Source organism: Cyprinus carpio, chromosome A11 (assembly GCF_018340385.1).
Source record: "Cyprinus carpio isolate SPL01 chromosome A11, ASM1834038v1, whole genome shotgun sequence".
Lineage (NCBI taxonomy): Eukaryota > Metazoa > Chordata > Actinopteri > Cypriniformes > Cyprinidae > Cyprinus > Cyprinus carpio.
Window position 1 is genome coordinate 19,986,391 of NC_056582.1, and position 13,834 is coordinate 20,000,224.

At 38.0% G+C, this 13,834-nt stretch overlaps 2 pseudogenes; both read right to left on the bottom strand.

Annotated features, from left to right (window-relative positions):
• Nucleotides 1-3,110: 3,110 nt before the first annotated feature.
• LOC122146675 lies at nucleotides 3,111-6,138 on the bottom strand (annotated as a pseudogene).
• Nucleotides 6,139-12,247: 6,109 nt separating this feature from the next.
• On the bottom strand, nucleotides 12,248-13,467 carry LOC109097499 (annotated as a pseudogene).
• Between the last annotated feature and the right edge of the window lie 367 nt (nucleotides 13,468-13,834).

Consider the following 13,834-nt stretch of genomic DNA (forward strand, 5'->3'; position numbering starts at 1 on the left):
AGATTGGTCCCCCATGTTTGTAACTATCTTGTAGCTTTTTGTACTTCTTTCAATGATTTCACTATTTAGCTGCATATCTTTGTGTGCAGCTTAAAGATAAGTATGTTTGAACTCTGCTAATTGGAAATGGCTTCTTTCAGAAAACTTCAGCTGTAAAACATGGGTGATTAGCACAATTTACCCTGTCAGGTGTTTAATGGTTCTTGTCTTAAATGTCTGACTGGCTACTTTAAAAGGAAATCTTCAACCTTGAACGTCTTTGTTCCGTCACTGCATTTCTGCCGTTTGTCCTACCATGCTGTAAACTTTCTACCCAGACTGCTTGTGATAGTCACTGAATGCTGACGAGTATTAAGCTGTGTTGTTTGTTTGTCCTCTTTTTACCATCTTACTGGTATGAATAGCAGTCATTCAAAATGATGTGTTTTCATTAGTGATGTATGGCTTGGCTTGCGCCCGCTTTAACGCTCTTCTGACTTTGCCCAGAGCTGTTGGCTTTGTTGTTGCTTTTCCATTTTATGTTCTTACAGCGGGCTGTATGTGGGCTTTGTTTGCATTCATGTTTGTTACTTGATGATATATATATATATATATATATATATACATATATATATATATATAAGCCCCTTTATGCAAAATAACCTTTGTTCTTGATTTATACTTGGTTAGTAACGCCTTGCAGTTTTTTACATGCTGAAAAAAAGTTCATGTCGAGTTTTGGTCATTTTGACCTGGAGAGGATTTTCTTTTCCCCATAACTAGGTTAATACATTTCTCATTACGCTGTATTATTACCCAAATATTGGATTCAGTCTTTTCACCACCTTGTTTTCTTTCAGTTAACACATGTTTTGTAATTATTTTTGAAACTGATTGAGTCATAGTCCTCATTGATCAAAAAGAAAAAAAAAAAGTTTGGTGGTAAATATAGCATAATGAGAGTTTTATAAAGAAATTAAAGACAGACACCAAATTATGTAAAGGATTTTCAGCACAGCACAAGGGTTAAATATTACATTTTTATTGTGCATCAGGTGCATTATAAGTCTTCAATATAAACATGTTATATATTTTTTAGCTTGTTCATTGATAAATAAAATGCGCATAAGATGGTTTGAAATGCATTTAGAGTTGAAGTCAATCACTAATAATTTTGCCATTAATCAGACACACATGGATCAGAAAAATTCTCATGGTTCTAACAGGTAAGCAGTTTCAACTCCAGTACACCCTCCCATAGCATGTCCATATTGATGAAATTTTTCATCATCATCTTTATTGTATCTTCCTTTTTCCTCACAGAAAATCTGGCAGCAGGATCAATCTGAAGAGGGACACAGTGGGGGCCAGCATGAGTTCAGGTGGCATTAAACTGCTACCCTTCCTCCACAAGTGTTGTCAGTGCAGTCCCTGAGTAATCTTATAATTTCAAGACACATGGTGTTCAGGCTTCCCCTGAAGTCATGTTTATAATTTTTCTTTATTTCAGTTCTCGTATAGACTGAACAATGTTGTTGTTTTCCATACTGCCATGTAAACACATACAGATATTGGGAATTTGAGTTTGTTTAAAACCTTCTCACCAGGCAAAAGGTGTACAAGTGTTTTGTGTATTTATGAGGACACTGACTTAATTTTAGGGTCAAATGTGTTTATGATTTGTTTGATATATTCATTCCACTCCATTTTCTTTATTTAATATAAAAACTAACATAAGAATTTGATCACAAAAAATGTGTGAATTACGGTTGAGTTTTGTACTATGAGAAGTTTTTACGTGTGTACTATAGGATCAGACTGTGAAATGTTCACACACTTCTATGCACTCGCGCTTTTAGTTGGTCCATCACGACCATTTGTACCATCCACTCACTCTCAAACATCTCCACTTAATGTAAACCTTGTACCTTATCTCTTTGTATTTTATCTGATGGCTTCCTTATATCAAAAATAAAGGTTGAATGTTCTGTACATGGTGGCAAAATCTGCTTTTTAACTTTTGTTAAATAGCAACGTTGTAGTTACCCATGAAACATACTGGTATTTCAGACTGTTTTTAGAATGTACACATTTCTCACCGCGATGGAGTCCAGCCATGTTGTGTTTCCCTTTGTGAAGTTACAGACCACACCCATTTGATTGCCATTATTTATAGATCCATGTTGCATCTGCTACCCTGAGCTCTGTGTGGAGTTGTTTTATTTGAGTGTTAAAGGGATAGTTCACCCAAAAAACTAAAATTCTAAAAAAATGCATTTTAAATGATGACAGAGTTCATTTTTGGGGTGAACGGTTGCTTTGTTAAGACCTTGGGAGATTTTGCATATGCTTTAAATTGTCACTTTAAGATGGGAAGCACATGGCATGGAGATATGATCTCAACACTAGGGTAAACTAGAATAGAGATAATCAGATTAAAATGATTGGCAGATTGATCGTTTACAGCAGAGGGCATTATATTACTGAATCAGTTGTTACTATTATTTTGGTGGCATCTATTTGCATATTGAAGAGTGAGGCATTTTTAACATGGATACGTCGGAACAACTGGTTATTTTATAATTAAGGCTTCGAGAATACTTTAAAAGATACGAACCAATGTGTCCTCAATGCAACGCAAAAGACAGGTCATCAAAACATACCAACAGCTCTTAATAGCAACATTGTTTTTACCATAATCATTTGCCATAAGGCAGGATAGCTCGACCCCAACCAGCTGTAGACATTTTTATGCATCTTCAGTGGGAAATTAAGAAATTGATTTGACAAAGGAAAAATTAATAAAGTCTGTACAGACCACACAGGGTTAGTTCTTTGAGGGAATGAAAAATTCTGTCATCATCTACTGTAAAAGTAGTCAACATTTGTGTTCCACAGAAGAAGAAAAATAACATGGGGTTTTGAACAACATGAGTTGAATCATCTTTTTGTTGGAACTATCCCTTCAAATTACATTCATACACTAAGCAAACATCATGCACTTCATCTCAGTCTTTGGCAGCCAGAGGTTAACATTCATCACGCTTGAACATTTGGGCATGGTCCCCCTTGACATGCACCAGGATGTCAGATGGCCACACATCTGCCCAAAAGTTCAATGTAATATCCATTTAAATTGATTCAGCAGATTCCAGCGCATGTTTCTCATTCCCGTGTGAGAAACGCACACTAATCCCACTGCAGCACAGGCTATGCTTTGGAAGAAGGGAAGGATGATTATGTCTAAAACGCTGCTCCATAAAGTTTGCAACCACCCGGTGTTAATCAAGACAACCTGCACACATGGCGTAAAGAACCTGAAACAAAGAAAAAGGTGAAAGCTTAGAATTTTTTATAAAATCTGATATAAATGTGTACTTCTACTACTAAAAATATCAAGGTCATGGGTTCGATTCTGAGGATCTACTCGTACCAGATGTGAGCAAAGCTGAGGATGGCGAAGAAGAATCCCCAGCGAGGAGAGACACTGGAACAGCCAGCACAGCAGTGATGATACGATCTTAAAACCAGACCCTGGACACCTCGAAACGAGCGTGACTCCAGATCCAGATCCGATCCCAGCTCCGCACCGACACCGGCTCTGCTATCAACATCCTCAAAACTAACATGTCAGGACAGGAACATTCAGAAAAAGGTAACATCTACTGCCTCATCCTGCTTTTAAAACAAATCCAGCTATCTTGAAACATGCCCTATAGGGCAGCTTGTTTTAGTCAGTATAAAGTACCTTTTTAATGAACAGGGAAAGATTAAAGGGATACTCCATCCCAAAATGAAAATTTTGTCATTAATCACTTACCCCCATGTCGTTCCAAACCCGTAAAAGCTCCATTCGGTCTTGGACACAATTTAAGATATTTTGGATGAAAACCTGAAGGCTGTATGCTCTTCTCTATCATCCGTCCACTCCACAAGGATGGCTTCGCGTTTTCTTTAAAGTCAAAGCTAAATACACATAGAAAAATTGCATCTTTGTGGCGCAGACGATACAAAAGAGCATACGCAGCACGCAGTGATATGGAGAGACACAGAGAAGACTGTTGACAAAGGAATTGTTGAATAAAGTTGTTATATTTGGGGGTTTTTTTTGCTTACAAAAATTGTTCTACGCAGCTTCATATAACCAATGATTGCCACGTTCTGATGGCAGATGGATGCATTCTGCGACGATGACTTTTACCTTTTCTGGACCGCGACACTGCTTATTTACTGGCAGTACTATGGGACGTCACAGGCCTCCGGTTTCATCCAAAATATCTTAAATTGTATTCCGAAGACGAAACGGAGCTTTTACGAGTTTGGAAATGACATGGGGGGTAAGTGATTAATGAAAAAAAAAATCATTATGGGGTGGAGTATCCCTTTAAGCGGTGTGAACGACTAATAGGGGTAAGCTGTAATTGTTCATTAACATCACCAATGAACTTGACAACAAATAAAATCATGAATTAGATTTTATTTTTTACATTTTTAGGCAGATTTTTTACATTTAAATGTATGGATTGACAATTAGCACATGAATATGGAGGCCAGTACTGGCTAAGTTAACAACGGCTAAGCTAATCTTTCACTAGCGTACCTCTATATTTACCAATGTACTTGACAACAATAGTCATAAATCATGATTTAGATTGATTTAACATTTTAGACATGGTTTTTACATTTAAATCCTATGAATACATTCACCTTTTAACAACCAATATGAACGTGAAAAACTTAGCTGGCTAAGCTAATATTTTCTAAGCTAATAATCTTTCATACCATGAACACAACAACAATATTCATAAATCATTTAGATTTGATTTTACATTTTAGACATTATTTGACATTTAAATTTAGAATTGAATAGGGAGAGCAAGTTGGCTAAGCTAACATTGACTAAACTCATTTTCACTTAAGTACATTAAATCACAACCGTCATATTAAATTTAGCTAATGCAACACTACATGTTCTAAAAACAAATGAGCTAAGCTTGTAAGCTGTTTTTAATGAAAGGCTACAGCTGCAGTATTTGAGTGTATATGTTCATCTCTCTATGAATGGACTCAGTCTCCATCTGTGGCCAGCGGCCCATTTAATATGTATCTTAACTCTAAGTAGTGCAGTATTTTAAACTGAAAACTGCAATAGTATTAGCAACAGTTCATAACATAAACAATGCTCCAGTGGCTACTGCAGTCCTAGTCTTAACAGCTGTTGCCATTTGTTTGCTCAGCTCGTTTAAGAAGTAGTGGTTGACCCCTATTATCGTCCACCTCATTGGGACGATATTCACACATCGTTCTTCTAATCCATCTCCTGCTACCAGCTGTGGTTGTCTAGCCAAGTCAGGAAAATGTTCCTTACTTTGGATATAGTGGGTTCAACAAACAGTTAGAATCTAATTAAACCCTTGATTGTACCTACCAAAAAGTGTCATAAAATGCAAAGGTTTTGAAATATGATTGATCAAAATAATCCAGCATTGCCAAAAAAAAAATAATTTATTAATTTACAGATATCTAAAAATTCTTAAATCAGGGGAGATTTATTTGTATTTGGAGAAAAATAAAATGTTTCAGAGTGAGTTTATGCTTAATATTGGTCAACAGAAATCTTTATTTTCCATTTGAATTATATATTTATATTACCCTTACTGAGCAGATATTTATCTTGTGTTTTTAAGCATATAACTCACTGGGAAAACAAGACAAAAATGCAAAGTAGGAAATCATATTTTGCAGTGAGTTAATTTGATGGGTTGGAGGTTTTGAAGCTGTTTGTCTATACAATCACTAGAATCAAACAATGGTTTATCATGATTGTGAGATAATATTTTACCTGGCCCTTAATAACTTTTCAACATCAGTTACTGTCCCAATCAAAAGTGACATTCAACAGACTCTGTACTGCTACAGTGAAGAACTGTAGGTGGCCAGAAAGAGATTACCTTAAGACAATCATTTATTTGTCTTGGGTCCCGTTCATTGATCAGAGGCCTGGTGTCACTCTGTGTAGAGATCACATCTTCTTCTTCCTCTTCCTCCAGGACTGTTTCCAGCTGCGTCTTCCACGTCTGGTGTCCCTCGTCGTCCTCTCCATCCCCTGCATCCCTCAGGTCGATCTCCAGTTTCCCTTACGTCCATACTCCGCATCATGGTGCCGTGTCATCAATATGAAGGTCGTAAGGTCATAAAGCGGCTCACCAACAGCATCAAAACATGAATAAACAGTTTCACACACTCTCACACATACACACTGTGAATGAAGAGCTTGAGTGCTGTCTTGAAGCTGAAACAGGGATATGGGATATATTACGGAAAGTGAGCCGTGCCCTGACAGGCATTCCCAAACAGTCCCCTATGGGGAAGATACCAGCCCCCACTGATGCATCTGCTATAAATACCCCATTGTGACCGGTGCAATGCAGACCGTGGTAAGCTTAGAAGAGCTCTTAAAAAGAACCAGTGGCGTCAAGACCAGGATGACATATTTCCTCCACTGGGCAGCATTGCTTTTGAGCGACTGATGAGATTTAGTGTCAGTGTGTAAATTGGTTCAAAGATTTCATAGTTCCTCTTTTACTTGTTTATGGACCTATTGTGATATGAGTCTTGCACCGCATATTAACCTTACAGGAACCAAACTGATTGGTTCTTGCCCAATATTGAAAGGACACTGTCAACTTAAAAGCTGCCAAGTAACCTTACTCTTTTATGCAGATCAAGTATTTGAAAAAGCTATCCTTCCATAAAATAGGATTAAACATTATTTAATTTTTAAATAATGATATTCTATTTAACAACCGTTCTTCAGGTCCTTGAATCTCAATTGGCTGATAAATATTGGGATATTAGCGTGATAAAGAGACTCTTCCAACCGTTTGATCACTCCGTTCCTTATTCCTCTAGCGGTGTCATCGGAAGTCCAAATCCATTGCAATTGTACAAAAAATACTGTGTTTGTGTCAGCAGAATGTTAAGGTTTTAGAGTTGTTTTAGGCGATAAATGTAACTTGTTTAGGACATCAACTATCGCCTTTGTTATTAAAGCGAAGAAGATACATCGTATTTAAAAATTTGCTTCAATGTTTTTGGAGATTGAGCTCCGAGGGTGTTGCAGCGGCCGTTCAGAGCTCATGAACCCGCCGAGAGCAGCCTCACCTCGGCCAGATCTCCTGGGAATTTGCCACTGGCTTTTGATGTCTCTAAAGTGGTTAAACACAAGATTATAATTGTTTTGGGGGTAAATCTGACAGGGAGTCTATGGTCTCATTAAATCTATTGTTTTGTTCCAGAGCAATAGTTTTGGCTGATGGCAAATCTCATCACGTTATATTTTATTTAACTTAATGCTGTTTATCGAACACTGCCTTTGTACTTCTGACTGAATTGTCTAGCACTTTTTAAGATGGCTATTGTTGTTTAATATTCAGATAAATATTTTTATACATAATAGTAGTAGTTATTATTGAGAACTTGTGTGGTTCGTGATGGTGATTTTAGTTACATTTTACAAAAAACCAGTAGATGGCGACAAGAGACTGTTTTTATGAGTCAGCAGTAAGAGCCTTTTATGCTTTATGAACGAGACCGGAAATGTTATTTTTTTTTACTTTTGCACTGGTCCCTCAACACAGGTCCTCAGCGGTACGTTCAAACTAATGTTTTATTGTGAATTATGAGATTGAGCTGAAGAATTAATGCTGCATCGGATGCAGGTAATCACTCGCTCATTCATCTCTCTCATGAATACCTCTACATAATCCAGTGAGCTTTTTATACAGTAAAACAATAAGCTTTCAATGAAGCAACTCAACGTTCCTTCATTACTAGTTCTAAAGTGACATTTACAACATTAGTGACGGAGGCTTGGGCTCAGCGGTTAAATTGCCAAACTGAGATTGAATCTGTGGTGGAAGGACGTAGTTAGTCACAAAAGAGGGAGTTTTTAAAAGACCCTTCGTTGTTGTTTTCTTAGTATTTACACACTCGTGGCCACTCGTACGACTGTTTTGTATAAATGTAAGATCACCTCGTAGATGTGAGATATCGCTGTATATCAGCACGCGCGTGATTACCTGCGGCCTCGTGCCTCCGGACTGAATCCGCCGCCGTGCCTGATATACAGCCATATCTCACGTCTACTCGTGATAATATTGCTCATATATAATACCATTAACCTCAGAGTCATAGCCTATACAAAATTCTGTCCAGTTACTCAACTTGATGTAGCCTACAAATATAACTAAAAGTGAAACTGAAATAACATGATTAACAGCTCTACAGACAATTTAAAAAACTAATAAAAGTGTGAACAAAACCACAAACAAAATTACTAAATCTTTAAGTAAAATGAAAATGGTTTTAAAATGAAAATTAATAAAAAAAAACTAAATATAATACTATAATAAACAAAAAATATTTTACAATCCCAATGATATTATAATAATAATAATATCCCAATGATATTAAAATACCACTGGGCAAACTAGCCATAGCCTTATCAAATTGTATGTTGTTCAGTTTAATTCGTATTTATTGAATTATTCTGCCTATGCACTCTTAGAAAGACAAGTTTTGGATTTAGAGTTAAATAAATGCATGAGTCAGTGAGTAATCTCCGTAAGTCGGTGAGTAATAATGGACCAAAGTAAATGCCATAATTGAGCATAGGGTTTCAGAGCTATGAGGTTATCAAATGCTTAATAGTGTTTTCACTGAGTTAGAATCCCACAAACTCATAACAGATGCTAAAATACATTTATAAAAAAAAAAAAAAAGATCACATGATTTCCACGGTAATTCATACATGTTGCACTATTTATCTTTCATTCTGTCTACCTTTGTATTGCTTTTTATGAAAATTGTTTTTCAGAGAAATCTTGCCCGTTAGGGTAGTGTGAGTGGTAATGCCAGGGCGTATGACCGTTGTGGGGTTTAGGGTGTATGGGTTTTCTAGGTGCTTGTTTGTCTTGCCTATCAAGTCCAGAAGAGCCAAAGTCTCTCCTTCAGTGTAATAACATATGATTTTGGTGTTTTTCATGTTTCTCCTCTTTTTTGGTCTATAGTATCATGGTCAGATATGCATCTGGTGTTTATATTCTGGAAATGCTCTCTTCTATTAATCACATCACTGTTTAATCTCACAGTTTGTGGCTTTTTTCCCAATTCACCTTTGCCCACCATGGTTTGTCTCGTTTTTTGGCTGAAGGTTTGGACCATTGCCTTTTGTTTTGAAATGTGCCGCGTGCTTTTTTTTCTTTTGGCAACCGCCCTAGTTTAGTTGCTTTAAATCCATTAAGTCTAATCTGCATTCAACTCTCCCCATTGCGCATTGCAAACATGTCCCTAGAAATCTTAGGATGATCTATTACCAGGAAACCTGCTTTCTCTGACGACTGCATTCCGAGTGATCTTGTAGCCTGAAATGCCACAGAATTCAGAATTTGTCATCTTTGCCTCCCCTCACTGTTGTTTTAAACATGTGACCACTATCCTCGCTAGCGTCCGCTGGCAGATTTACTATATTATAAATGACCGTATGTCTTTGGCCTAAGTCTCAGGATTTTCATAGACAGGACAGAGCCAAAAATCCAACAGGAGAAATGCAATGAAGAGACGTGAAAACTCAGTAATGCAAAAGTAAAGTCATAGTGATGTGTCTCATACTTTATTGTACTTCATTGTTGATTGGCCATATACTAATTAGCCGGCATGAAGATGTACGTGTGAAATAAATCCCCGTTGTCATATGTACAGTACCATCCTCCTCTTAAATACACAAATCCAAGCTCAATCCATCTCCATGACAATGAAGTCAGACCAGTAATGAATCACATTGTTTTTGTAACAAATAAAAGAAAGCACAAATAATATAGTGTGTGAAAATGTAATGGGTGGCTCCATATAGCTGTAAATGCAGCATCCAACTGAACAATGCTGCATTGAACCGAATTAGGTATATGTTCAAGACTTTCTATGGCTAGTGTCTTTATTGACACACACACGAAACAGAGTTTGCTCTTTAGTCACTTCAGCCTATGTGTGATATTTACAGCGGTGAACCGTAGAAACAAGGCATAAATTCAGCAGACAGCTGAGGTCCTGCTTTGCAACTATAAGTAATCAGAAATAAATATGTAGAAATAAATATATTCTTTTTTGGTATTGAAGATTTAGGTTTAAAAATCAGATGAAAGCCAATAAGTATTTTTGTCATATTAAGATTACTCATTTAAAAAAAAGGAAAGAAGTTAATTTAACTATTTACATAGTGCAGTATAAATACAATAATATAATAGGAGAAAAAAAAAGTATGGTCTGTAAGTAGACTTTAAAACATGTTAATAAATAATTTTGAATATGTATAGTGGGTTTTAGAAAAAGAATCCCCCCCCTTTAAAATAATCACTTTTTGTTGCTTTACAGCCCTGAGATGAAGACGGACACTAGTTGTTGTTTATCCAGCAGTATTTACTCAGTGGCAACTTTATAACATCCAATTGAAAGATATAACACACAACATGTCAGAAAAAAAAATTGAATCAAAATACAGCTGGACATCAAACACCAACTACGTGTCCATCTTCATTGTCAGGCTACAAAGCATACAAAAATGTGATTTATTTTAAAGGGGACTGATACTTTTCTATACCCCCTGTAAGTTTTATTTAAATGTTGGTTTAAGCTGATGACATGTAAAAAGTTGGACAATAATTATGTCATGTCAGTTTGTGTTGTTCTAACCTAAAATCAGCTCTGTGTTTGTAAACACACTGGGCGGAGTCCACCACTAGAAACGGCTGTGAGTGGATGTAGGCCATTTGTTGTTCGTTGGTTGTACACTGTGTTGCCCCGAGTCGCAGTGTGGCGTGACTTTTAAACAGTCTATGCAACATCAAAACCTACCCTGTTTGATTTCTGAATGCACATGGCCTGATCTTATTGTGAACAATTTATTATATATTATTTTATCTATATTTCTTAATAAAATGCAACAGATCTAAATGTGAGTTTTGATTGTGAAGGGGTCAGCATTTACGTGCCCTAAATTACTGGAGAAGTCTAGCCCTAATTCACAAGTCTGGTCCAAGTTGAAAAATTCCCTGACTTTTTATTTTGAATGTATAATGCTTTACTATTGTACATATTACAACACATTAAAATGAAACGTTGTCCTCAATTCAGCAAAAGTAAATCATAAGCATTTTTTTGGCATAAATGGATGGCATTCATTGATTGCAAACTGTTTTTGAATGTGCAACAACAACACTGCATTTCTACTTTGAAATGTGCAGCACTTATTTTTTTAAATTCAAAAGTCTTTAGTTAGTTTACTAATAACCATTATAGGCTGTATCATAATTCCAGTTTTTTCCACCCCCAAATTTACGACCCCTTTAAATGATGTGTGTGATATACATATTAATATATTATCACCTTCATATAAAACTACATTTTTAAAGATTTTTAAGGACTCTCAAAGACCTTTAGATTCGCACACATGCTCCTAAATACATTTATGGTTTGCACACATCTATTTATAGTTCGCAAAATGCCCCCGAGTGAGAAGCTCATACTGTTTGAGCCCTGTCTGGGATGAATTGTTTCACAATAAGATCAATCCCATGCATTAAGAAAATAGATAGGGTGAATTTTAACTTGTATGTCAGTCTTAAAGCGAAGCTTATAAGTGCTGAAACATAATTTATAATAAAAATGCAAATCTATACAAAAAAAAGCTGAATGAGTTGAATCACTCTCGCACCTCCTCATCTCGTGTCAATCTCATGCATAGTTTTAGGTCAGGTGTGCACAAACTCGTGATCCTGGTAGGGCCGATGTCCTGCAGAGTTTAGCTCCAACCTGCCTCAACACACCTGCCTGGGGGTTACTAGTATGCGCTAGTAAGAGCTTGATTAGTCGGTTCAGGTGTGTCTAATTGGGGATGGATCTCAACGCTGCAATGCACCGGCCCGCTCCCAGGACCTGAGTTTTGGGCCACCCCTATTTATTTAGGTGGATCTCTGCAGGTTATTTTGCCCAAGTATCCTAAAAACTACGTGGTGGTCAAACCGTGTGCTCCTCGGTTGTAGCCATGGTGGTAGTCATGCATTTAACTCTCCGTCCCCTGTCACGCCGCTCCTGTGCAAAAAATGAAAAAAAACAGCTCCTGATGTCCCATGAACAGCTTGGTGGCCTGAATGCTGAGGGGGCGCACGCGGTCTGGTCGGCTTGGCTTGACGGGCCATATAACAGAGCATCTTTACACACCTCCCTCCCTGATCTGACGGTTTGAGAAGACACGTAACAAAAACGGGTTTATACTGCAAACGCTTGAATACGCCGAGCCATGTGACCTAAGTCCTTCGGCTTCTTCAGAGGTACTATGGAGAAATCCCCAGCGACAAATGCAGGTGAAATGCAAAGTAGGCCGAGCCCAAGCAGAGCAGGAACGGACCCCCGATGATGGCTAAAGTAAGACTCAGCCGCTTTTTCACACCCAACCAGTCCTCCATCCTTTTCTTCCCGAGGGACTTGATTTCTGCGGACTTGCTCGTGCTGGTGTGATGATCGTTAGTCTTGGCTGTTGACAGAATCACACCGATGCTTCTTTCATGAATGCTCTCGGCCATTTTCCAGCTCGTAGAATCGGCCCTCTTTCCTGTCCCCGCCTCCGAAGCCATGGTGGAGCGACTTTATAGCCATTCCCATAGACGAGGCAATAATAATCGCAGCTGGAACGCAAAAGCAAACTGTGCAGAATAAAATCATAGCAAATATCTCCTCCCGGTGTCCGCTGTGGCTCCCATATGAAGAGAGCAATGGGTGGCGCACAGTCAATGGGAGCTCCTACTTTCCATAGACTGGGCCATCCCGAAGAACGGTAGCAAATCCCTAGCAAAGTAGACCCGCCACCCAGGACAAATCCCACATCATGGGCTGCGGATACACCAAGCATCATTTTAGCCTCGTACCTCATGGGGATGCACAATGTAGAAGTAGTAGCGTTCGCTGCGTAATCCACAGTAACTGTAAGAGATAGAGGTGCAGATATGCAGAAAGGCATTAAGGAAATATGTTACATCCCTGCATTCAAGTACAGAAAGGACAGATTGCCAGCGAAAAAAGGGCGATCCGCTAGATGAGTGCCATGCGGCATTACAGAGCAGCACACAGCAAATCCCACGAACTGGCGAGGTGACACACACCAAACTGAAACTTATGCGGAGATGTGGGCCACTTTCAATTCACCATTACAGCAAGCACTCCGCTATTGGCCAAGAGTGCTACTGCTGGCTTAAGAGTCACCATGACCACGAGGCCCAACACGTCTCGTAAACGCGATTGCGGGATTGGACAGTGCTCCCCTACACTGCATGCTGGGGAGCCAGATGCATTGGGTGGTCCATGATAACTCAATGTCTCATTAAGTTCAGTTTTGTTAATAATCTGCTGGTGGAGGGAAATCCAGCACGCCTCCATTGTTTTACAGTGTGGTGCTCCAAGACACAAAGCAGAAAACGGAAACGCAGCCCTTCCATCTTCCCACCAGTCCCAAAAATGGGGACTCATTGGCTGGGAGGTCAAAGGTCCCGCACTGCTGAAATATAAAATAATACACAAAATGAGTATCACTACAGCCAAATTTAATGGTGCATTAAGCAATTTAAGCTTATTGTTGCATGTATTTACAGTTCTATTTGGATGATCACATGGGCTTTTATTTTTTTTTAATAATATCATAAGTATATCCTGTATTATTATAACATAAATTATACTATAATTTAAAAAAAAACATTGGAAAACAGGTTGCTTTACAGAGCACTTTTGAGACCTTAATAATGGTGCA